General features: G+C 46.2%; 1 protein-coding gene across 4 annotated transcripts in view; it reads right to left on the reverse strand.

Annotated features, from left to right (window-relative positions):
- The window catches only part of plekhg2 (pleckstrin homology domain containing, family G (with RhoGef domain) member 2), a 76,344-nt gene extending 69,994 nt beyond the window's left edge, over positions 1-6,350 (reverse strand). For all 4 annotated transcript variants that reach the window (XM_040039605.1, XM_040039604.1, XM_040039603.1 and 1 more), the window contains exon 1: positions 5,198-6,350. The gene's annotated coding sequence lies outside the window, so the exon portion shown is untranslated. The remainder of the gene's footprint in view (positions 1-5,197) is intronic.
- Positions 6,351-9,885: the final 3,535 nt, after the last annotated feature.

The raw sequence follows: 9,885 nt of genomic DNA on the forward strand, positions 1-9,885 counted from the left end.
GACTACCTAGCCCCGGCACATGTATGGATAGCGTAGAGCCGTGGAGACCTTGCTTGTATGGCCTCTGAGTTGTGTGGTTAACTTCCGCTGGACCTGCCAGACGCACAAACGTACATTTGAAACTTCACAGACGCACAAACCAGTCAGCTGGAAGACTTCTGAGGGAAGTTTCAGTGTTTCATGTGCATGCACACATAAACGTAACATGACGTGAATAATTTCTGTCCAGCTTTAAATACTGAAAACACACAACACATGGCTGCGCTGTGCTGTGCTGTGCTGTGCTGTGCTGTGGGACACAGAGTGTGACTGTCAGTGGACGCCTGAAGCATCCAGGAGAGACTCTGTGTGTGAGTGGAAACCCCCCACATGTGTTTGTGCATGTTTGTGTGACTAATATCAGACGTGAGCCTGTGTGTGTGTGTGTGTGTGTGTGTGTGTGTGTGTGTGTGCGTGTGTGTGTGTGTGCGTGTGTGTGTGCGTGTGTGTGTGTTGGCATGAAACAGAATGACAGAGACAGTGTGTTTTACAGCACTGCTGGTGATTCACGCGCCTCCAGCACACCTGGTTTACACAATGAACACATTAGAGCTTTGTTTCTATTCAGCAGTGAAGTCAGCAAATACAAAATTACTTTAAAGACTCTTAATGCGAGTTTGTGCTTAAAGTGGATATGAAGCAAAGAACAGACTGGAAGCCGTCTCAGTGCAGCCGGCTCAGAAAGGCTGACCGTTCTGGCTGCACGGCTGGTTGATCGGTGCGAGAGTTTCATGACTGGATCTACTGGCTTTGTAAATGAGCATCACAATTAGGATTACTGTAACTGTAACTAACAGCATCTATGTCTTTATGATCCAAACTTGTCTGAGTGTGAAATATTCTGACTTCCCATCTGTTTTCCATGGACACTGGCTCTGCTGTGCTGAGATCAGCAGCGTTCGTCTTTTCAGTGAATAATTGAAAACTGCAAGATCGTCCTTTGGGCCAAATCTGGACACACACATGTTCACCAGCTTATTAGTCTGTGACGATAACACAACAAGGTTGTGCGTTATACCTTTTTGCGTAATGGACACACTAACGCTCGAGTCGTCCGATTTCTCATCCGTGTGCTTGCATGTACATGTATGTGTGCTTTGTATTTTGTTTATGTTGTTTACTGTGTTGTTCTGAGGCTGGAAACACTGCGGTATACATCTGCCGCCGGAGCCTCACACACACACACACTGCTGTATGTCACAGTAGAGCCTCTGTCTAACCTCAGACGATGCTAAATCGTCGGACTAATTATTATAAACGACAAACACCGGTCACCAGGGAAACCATCCAACCACATCCCATAATTACACTGCACGGGCTCAATATTAAAACTGCTTCCAAATAGCTGAGATGGTTGGGGTGCGTTTGATTTCTGCTCGCCTGTGAAGTCAATGGTTCTTTGTGTTTTTTGGTGCCGCCCTCTGTTGCTGCTGCCTTTCTTTCACCTGTATAACCAGCTCAGGGTTGTATGGGTTACAGTTCACTGTGGCTGATGCAGGAAACCTTCAACTTGAATCTGAGTGCTCAGGATACTCAAGACTGCAGCTTTGAAAACGATGGAAAAGCAGAGACAATTCACACCTCCTTAAAAAATCAACCATGAGTAATTTAGAGCGACTTGATCCCGATGTTGGAAACGTGAACATGCAGGCTGCAGATTTTAGGTTACAAACATCAGCAAGTTTGGTTAAATTAGAAGGACCGTGTGCTTTTTGTTAAGTGACAGCAGCGTCACAAAGAGTAAAGAACCTCGGCTATCTGGTTTCTAACTTCTGACTTAATGTAGAGCGCAGACGTGCGTCTAGCTGGATTAGGTGAAAAAGGGACACTGGAGGGGGTTGATGGATCTTTAAATATTGACTCTGGTGGGATTCGGACCCACAACCTTCGAATTGCTTCAGTAGCAAGTCTCTAGAAGTCCAGTGCGCCACAGAGCTGCACGTATGTGATGGGCAGACATAAAAGAACGACCCAGAGACAATGAACCATGTTGCTTGATGCAAAGCAGCCTGATTTTGGTTTTTCAGAGCCTTAAACTGATGCTACCAACAAACACTCAGAGTTTGGTTTCATATCAAAATTCTGCCTTAATCTCAACGACAGATGTGCCACATGACATTTATGAGGTTTGATGGATCTTTATATAACGACTCTGGTGGGACTCAAACCCACAACCTTTGAACAGCTTCTTTGGTAAAGTCTTAGACGTCCAACACACTGTCCACTGCGCCATGCTGCAGGTGATGAGAACATTGTTTTTTGAACATGCACTAATGTGTAACGTTTCATCCCCACCTGAGTCCGAGAAAAAGAAGTGAAGAAGTGAGAAAAAGACAAAAACAGTTTGTTTGTAGTGACGGAGGCTGAAGGCGGTTCAGTGTTTTCAGAATCAGCTCTGTGAAAGTCCTGCGTCGTCTTTATTATTCCACAGATCTTTCTTCCAAAAGAGAAATAGCTCTGCTCTCTGAGCGACCTGTCTGTGTTTTCACCACTCAGACACTTCAGTTAATGTCACGGGGAAGAGGCGGGGCCAATCGTGTCCACGCCTGCGTCCAGTTAGCCAAACGTGCATGTGTTTGGACAGTGGGAGGAAGCTGGAGAGCGCAGACAGAACCCACGCAGACATGTGGAGAACATGTGCTCCACACAGCCGACAGCATGTAAACATTAAACACCATATATGAGTGATAATAACACAGCGCTGCATTCTGCTGTACCTTCTGTCAGCTGCGTCCTGTGAAAGCACCACTGTAGGTAACCAGCTAACCCCCGGTAGCTGGCTGTCTGAGCCGGTTTCAGCTGCTGCTCCAGAGAGAGACAGCGTCCAGCTCCAGCATTTTGGACTGCGGTGTGACAGGAGATCCTCTGTGGACCGCAGGGATCCTGCAGCAGGTGGAGAACTGGTTCATGTGCTGCTGGACCAAGAAGAAAGACCAGCAGCTGCAGACCAAGATCCACATCTATGACGACAGACTCACCGGAGAAGCAGCTGCTTACATCGCTCACGTTTTGATAACAACTGTCATGAAATAATTAATAATATCGTTAATGAGTCAGTTTAAGGTGTTTGTGGCTCCATCACAGATCCAGGCTTCTTCTGTAGGACACACTGCAGGCCCATGATGTGACTCCAGACATGTCTTCACCTCCAAGACCACGTAACACCTCGACACGATGTCATCAGCATTCAAATATCGTCAGTGAAGGAGGCGGAGCCAGAACAAAAACAAGCACACAGACCAATCAAATGTATTCATGAAGAAAAGTTGAGTCTCATTGACTTTGCAGTTTGTCCACGGTCACCTCAGATGACCTCAAGTCAACCTGTCAACCACACACACACACACACGTACTTCTTTTAATGTCTTAGTGAGGACATCTGCTTGACATAATGCTTTCCCAAGCTGCTAACCTTAACCATCAATGAATGCTAACCCTAACCATAACCTAACCATAACCTAACTGTGACCCTGACACTAAGACCACATTTTGAGTCTCAAACATGTCTTCAAACTCATGGGGACGGGCACTTTGTCCCCATATGTGACTGTTGGTCCCCACAAGTATAGTAGCATGACAATTTTTGGTCCCCACAAAGATATATAGACATGGTATACACACACACACACACACACACACACACACACACACACACAAATATAAATAAACCAATGAGAGGTCTGTGAGGCCGGTTCAGAAAGCGCGTGTGTGTTTGTTTCTTGACAAAGAGGCCTATTAGTAAGATCGATGCTCAGGAGCTGTCATCTGCCTGCCAACACACACACTAACACACACACTAACACACACACTAACACACACAATTATAATTCCATTAGGGTTTTTCTAAGGCAGTAATCGAAGGGCCTTGTTGGCTGATATTCAGAGATGTAATCCCCACGGATTCAGCTTACACACACACACACACACACACACACGGCTGGGTAACTGATGGTGAGAGCAGATTTCACTGATTGTGTGCGATGTGATGAAGAGTCAGAGAACCTGACATTAAATTAATTTATATAAAAGTGTGCGTCTCGCACTCTTCAGACAAAAAACAGCGAGATTGAGTCTGATTTCAGGGGTCACATGACCACTAACCACTTCTGCTGACAGTAATGGAGCATTATAATCAGCTGACTCTACAGTGTGGCCCTCTTTCCTGTACTTTCAAAATAAGAGCAAGGAGCTTGCCAATAACTAAACAACACTATAGTGAACCCACTAATATGCCAAACATGGGGGTGTTTCAAATCTGTGGGTCTATTTTCTGCAGTGGAGTGATTCAGATGTGAAGTTTTACATCATAATAAACTACAGCTCTCTGTGTGTTGACTCAGTAACAGGTAAAATGCTTATCAGCCTGAACAGGACTGATGACAACCTGCAGCTCAGACCTCAGCGAGCTTCACGTATCAGAGACAAACCATGAAGTTTGTTTTTCATATGAGCGTTTGAGAGATGAGACGAGACGGCAGATCAGATTGAAACACTTGTTCCTTCGACATGCAGAGTAACACAAGCTCAGACAGGCGGCCTGTGAACAGATGCAGTTTAAAGGGTTAAACTGCGCACTGAGAGCCAAGAGTCCTCCTGCTGCCCTCTACAGGCCGCCGCGCAAATTACAAGCATTAACACTGAAGCGCTGACCGGTGCAGCTGTTTGTTTGTTTGTCTCTTTAAAGCAGAGGTCAGAGGTCACCTCATCTAAAGGTTCATCCTCCGGGAGCAGCAGTGGGATCATTTCATATTCACGTCATCAGATCTAGATTTTTTTTTGGTTTTTTGGTCCAGATGAAATGTTGTAAAGTGTGAAGATCACCTGATTAGCGTATTTAATCATCAATCAGCTGTTTAATGATTATTGATTGCTAATTACATTTAAACAAATGAGTATGAAATGATACGGATATTAATTAAAGTAATTACTGGTATTCTTATCATCATAATAAACAGGGTCATAGTTAATATGGTGCGTTTAACACAGCTGTACTTCACCGTGATTCGGGCACGCGCACAGACTTTACGAGAGTCTGGCACTGGACCTGGGCACGCGCTGGAATGACTGGCGCTTTTATTGTGTTAAATTACGAACAGGCGTCTTTTATTTTGTAAAATAACCTCTGCTTGCTGCAAAGCAAAGAAACAGCGTGAGGTACCTCGGAGGCATGAAGGTCCAGCAGCCGGTGAGACCCCGCTGAGCTCCGCTCGTCCCTCCCTCCCTCGGTCGGTCTTTCTCCGGTGTTCCTGCTGCTTACACGGCCGCTCCGGACGCATTGGATCTGCCAGCCTCCAGCAGCTTCCTCCACCTCCTCCTTCAAGCACAGTCAAAGCGAGTTTCCCAACACGGTTTAACGGCAATGCTGGCGGCGCTCCGGACCCTCACTGACCTACTTGGCCAAGTTTTACACACCAAAAAGCGAAAAAAAATCAAAGACACAATCCAGCATATGTCCGGCCGGGACCGATCCCCGCGTCCACTTCACAGGTCACAGCGCAGGCCACGGGAGGTGAGAGGTGCGATCCGCTGGTTTGGAGATGAGCTCCGGGCGGCGCGCAGTCAGCTCGACCCCAACTGCTGCTGGACCGAGGAGGAGGAGAGAGAGAGGGAGGCAGGGAGGGAGAGAGGGAGGTCCGAAAACCATGGGAGAGAGAGAGAGAGAGAGAGAGAGCGTCCAGCTGTTTACAGCAGAACAAAACTCTTTCTAAGAAGCAGCTTCAGTCTGGAATGTGCCTCTAATCCCAGAGATTTCCCCGTTTGGACCAGAAATTCTTTGATGGTGACATTTGGAAAGAAAGCGAGCTTCCAGTTACCCCTGAGCTGCTTCACAGCAGAGTTCAGAGGTTATTCTGCCGAAGGTGTGCAAAAGTATGACTGATAGCACGATTTATGACAGATGTCCTACAGAAAGACCACGAAGGGACAAAAAAATGACAATAAACAGCAGAAAAAGCTCCCAAATGAAACAAAAGAAGGTGCAAAACCATAAAAATGAGCAAAGGAGACAAGAAATGGTCCCAAAGGAGCGTGAAACATGCAGAGTGACTGAAAATGACTACAGAACGACATAAAACTATCCAAATGAGACACACATTACTACACACACACAAAACAAGTATTTAAAGTGAGACGTAAAAGTACCACAGAGGCATAAAAGGACAGCAGAGACACAAAAAGATCCATGAAATGCTCCGAACACGACACGAAAGCACAGAAAGACTCAGTTCCTTCTTTGGTGAGGAAACACTGAGAGTCACGCAGCGTCCACACACAGACGTGACAAATGCAACAACACATTCAGCTGAACATTTACACACGACCTGTGTGCGCGTGTGCTCGGAAACAAAAGACTTTCACATAATCATGAGAAAAATCACAAGTTTACCACAGACGAGTGGGTAAAAGAGCAGCTCAGGTCATTTCTGGATTTTCCATACAAGCCGTTCATAACTCCTGCTGACTGCAGTCTACACCAACAAAGACATGAACAACACACATGGAAACACTGGAAATCCCTTTTTGCCACAACATCATGAACGATCCAGATGTGCAGATGTTGATGACACAAGCTTCACCTGAGCCCAGCTCACGCGTGGAAAACATGAACTGTTTTGTAATTGTGTTTGTGTCTGTCAGTCAGACAGTCTACAGGCGGTCACCGTGGTAACCATAGGTGTAAATCGCCTCATCTTCAGGCAGGGCGATGAGAGCAGCGAGGCCGGCCCTGTTCCCCCCTGCAGGGCAGCTTGTCAGGGGCAGGATGTGACTGAGGAGCAGCTCATTGGACGCTGGAGGTGGTGGAAATGAGCCTCCAGGTGTTTTCCCTGTAAAACTGCACAGAGAGTGAATCAGCTCTCAGATGTGCGTTACACACACACTCATGTGACACATGCAGGCCTCATATGGAAGCACTTTGTGTCATTTTTCAGACGTCTGAGCGGCAATTCATAACGATTACAGCTGCGGGAATAAACATCCTCGGGTGACTCTGGGATTCATTCCTGAGGACTTAGTTTAGTGAGAGATTTTATACTAATCACTGAATGCAAGTCATTAAAATCAACGAAAATCAATATGTAAATATTTTTGTGCTTGTGCATGTTTTTCTGTTGAAAGCCGCACGCAGAGCAGCGCTTGAGTTTTAAAGGGCTGAGTCAAACCATCAGCATCATTCTGCCCTGCAGCCACTACAAGCACCAAAGACTGCAGTTCCTCTGAAGTCCAGCAGGGGCAGCGGTGAGTCCGTCTCTGCAGACTCACATGTTAATACTTTTCAGCACAAATAAACAAGTTCACACAAACTTTTTAATTTTTACTATAACTCACCTGTTTGAAACCTAAGGTTTGCATTATTGTTCAGGAGTGGGGGGGTCGACAGTCGGATGGTGCTGCGGATGCAGACGCTGTACCGGTCTGTCGTGGTGAAGATCTCGATTTAAAGGTATTTCTCCATCCCTACCCCACCAATGGTCACGAGCTCTGGGTAGTGACCAAAAGCTTCTTTTGAAGGGGGGCTGGCCTCTCCCTTAGAGATAGGCGATGAGGAGTTTGACCATCCGGGGCTCAGAGTAGAGCCGCTGCTCCTCCACATCGAAAGGAGCCCGTTGAGCTGGTTCAGGCATCTGACAAGGAGTGAGGTGTTCCGGGCATGCCCCACTGGGAGGAGGCCCAGGGCAGACTCGGGACACGCTGGAGAGATTATATCTCGTGTCTATAGCTCGTGTTTTAAAAGTCATCCAGCAGACCGGACTGGTGTCACGGTGGGACCGATTCTGGCCCCTGGGCCTCATCTTTAATACGCCTGCTCTAAAGCACGCAGAACTAAAACATAATCTATAAACATCGTGTCATATACAGTGACTGGTTTGGCACTGCCGATGGAGACCACAAACTCATCAGTAAAGTGTTTACAGAGGTCATAGGTCAGGTAAACCATGAGCTAATTCAGGGGTGGGCAATCTCAGTCCACGAGGGCCGGTGTCCCTGCAGGTTTTAGATCTCACCCTGGGTCAACACACCTGAATCACATGATTAGTTCATTATCAGGCCTCTGGAGAACTTCAGGACATGTTGAGGAGCTAATTTAGCCATTTAAATCAGCTGTGTTGGTTCGAGGACACTAAAACCTGCAGGGACACCGGCCCTCGTGGACTGAGATTGCCCACCCGTGGGCTAATTTCTTCACTGACTTCCAAACAACCAGAGGAGTCGCCCCCTGCTGGACAGAAGAAAGACTGCAGGTGTTGATCTGAAATACTTTGAAATGTGCAACAGAAGCTAATATTAGCTTAGAAATGACAGTCTTCATGAAGTGTTCCTGAATATCATCTGACTGGGTTATGATGACAGATGCAGTAAATATGTGGTGGGTTTATATTTAATTTAATTCCACGGCTGCTGGAAAGTTTGTGAATTTCCCTAAAAATGTACTCGTTGTTGTTAAATTATTGGTGATGTAGAAGAAACAGAGACGTTTGTAACCACATCTGTTCCCTCTGAAGGACCAGGCAGAGATTTATACTGGACAAACACAACCCGAGGAAACACACACACACACACTGGAATGCTGTCTGGAAAACAGAAGCAGATGTAAGAAAGTGTGAACACTAAAAATATATAGACACACACACACAGTGGGGGTAAACAGAGCTGGTCGGCTGGCACCGTCCTGTCACTGTTATTCCAAACTCAGACATTCCACAACTCACTTTCCTCCCAACAATTACCCTCCAGACTGTGTGTGTGCGTGTGTGTGTGTGTGTGTGTGTGTGCGTGTGTGTGTGCGTGTGTGTGTGTGTGTGTGTGTGCGCGCGTGCAAGCAGCAGAGGTCAGGAGGTCATCGGCAAACAAAAGGAAAAGGACGGCGGTTCTAAACTCTGACACTCGGGGTCCTTTCAGCAGCCCTGACGGTTCGAACACAAACAGGAAGTGAAAACGTGTTTTATGATTCAGTTTCACACAGTAGGGCGGGCTGACTGCACACACCTGGATGTCTTATTTTACACCTGGATGTTGGCGGTTTGGTGCTCAGTCTGAAGAAAGTTACAGCTGAGCACGTAGAATCGATCGATGTCTCCAGTTTTAAAATCTGTGCTCTCGACACAGGCCGATTAAAAGCGACCCTGTAGCATTCAGCACTGTCTCCACTGCTGCACGAACTTCTGCCTATGAAATATTAGCATGAAGAATGTGAGCCCAAAACCTACAACAGCCAGCAGTGACTCTGTCCCCACAGACTCAGACATGTTAACATGTTGCAGAAATAATCATATTTGTGATTCAAAGTCTTAAAACTTATTTTCTTTATTCTTGCTGTAAATTTTCAACAAAGTCCAAATCCAGAAAAATCATTCGTTTATTAACAGTCATCTGTGTCCCTGGTCACTCCTGGTTTTAGTTGCACTGTTGTTTCTGGAGCCAGAAGTGATAGAATTTAGAAACGTGCTAGCAGCTAATACAAGCTAACGCATAGCTAGGCGCATGCTAATCAGCAACACCCAAATACAATCAGAGAATTTCACAGAGACTGGAGCTCACACGTCACGGTTAAATTGTTACTAAATTAACCTCACAGTCGTCAAATTATTGATCAGATGATGTCATTAAAAAGGCTCCAACAGCACAAACACAGCCCGGACGTCGCTGAGGTGAAGCCTAGCAGACAGCTAGCAGCTACGGCTAATGTGGATTTTATGAAGTGGGAATTATTTTTGTATCAGGCTGTAAACATGTTTATTTCTGCTGTAAAGTTGGACTCTGTAACATGCCAGTCTATGGGGTCTGACTCACCGCTGGAGCCTCAACTGCCCATTAGAGGAAGTTCAGTTTTAGTACTTCCTTGTTGGT

Source organism: Simochromis diagramma, unplaced genomic scaffold (assembly GCF_900408965.1).
Source record: "Simochromis diagramma unplaced genomic scaffold, fSimDia1.1 OVJJ01000031.1, whole genome shotgun sequence".
In the NCBI taxonomy this organism is placed as follows: Eukaryota; Metazoa; Chordata; class Actinopteri; order Cichliformes; family Cichlidae; genus Simochromis; species Simochromis diagramma.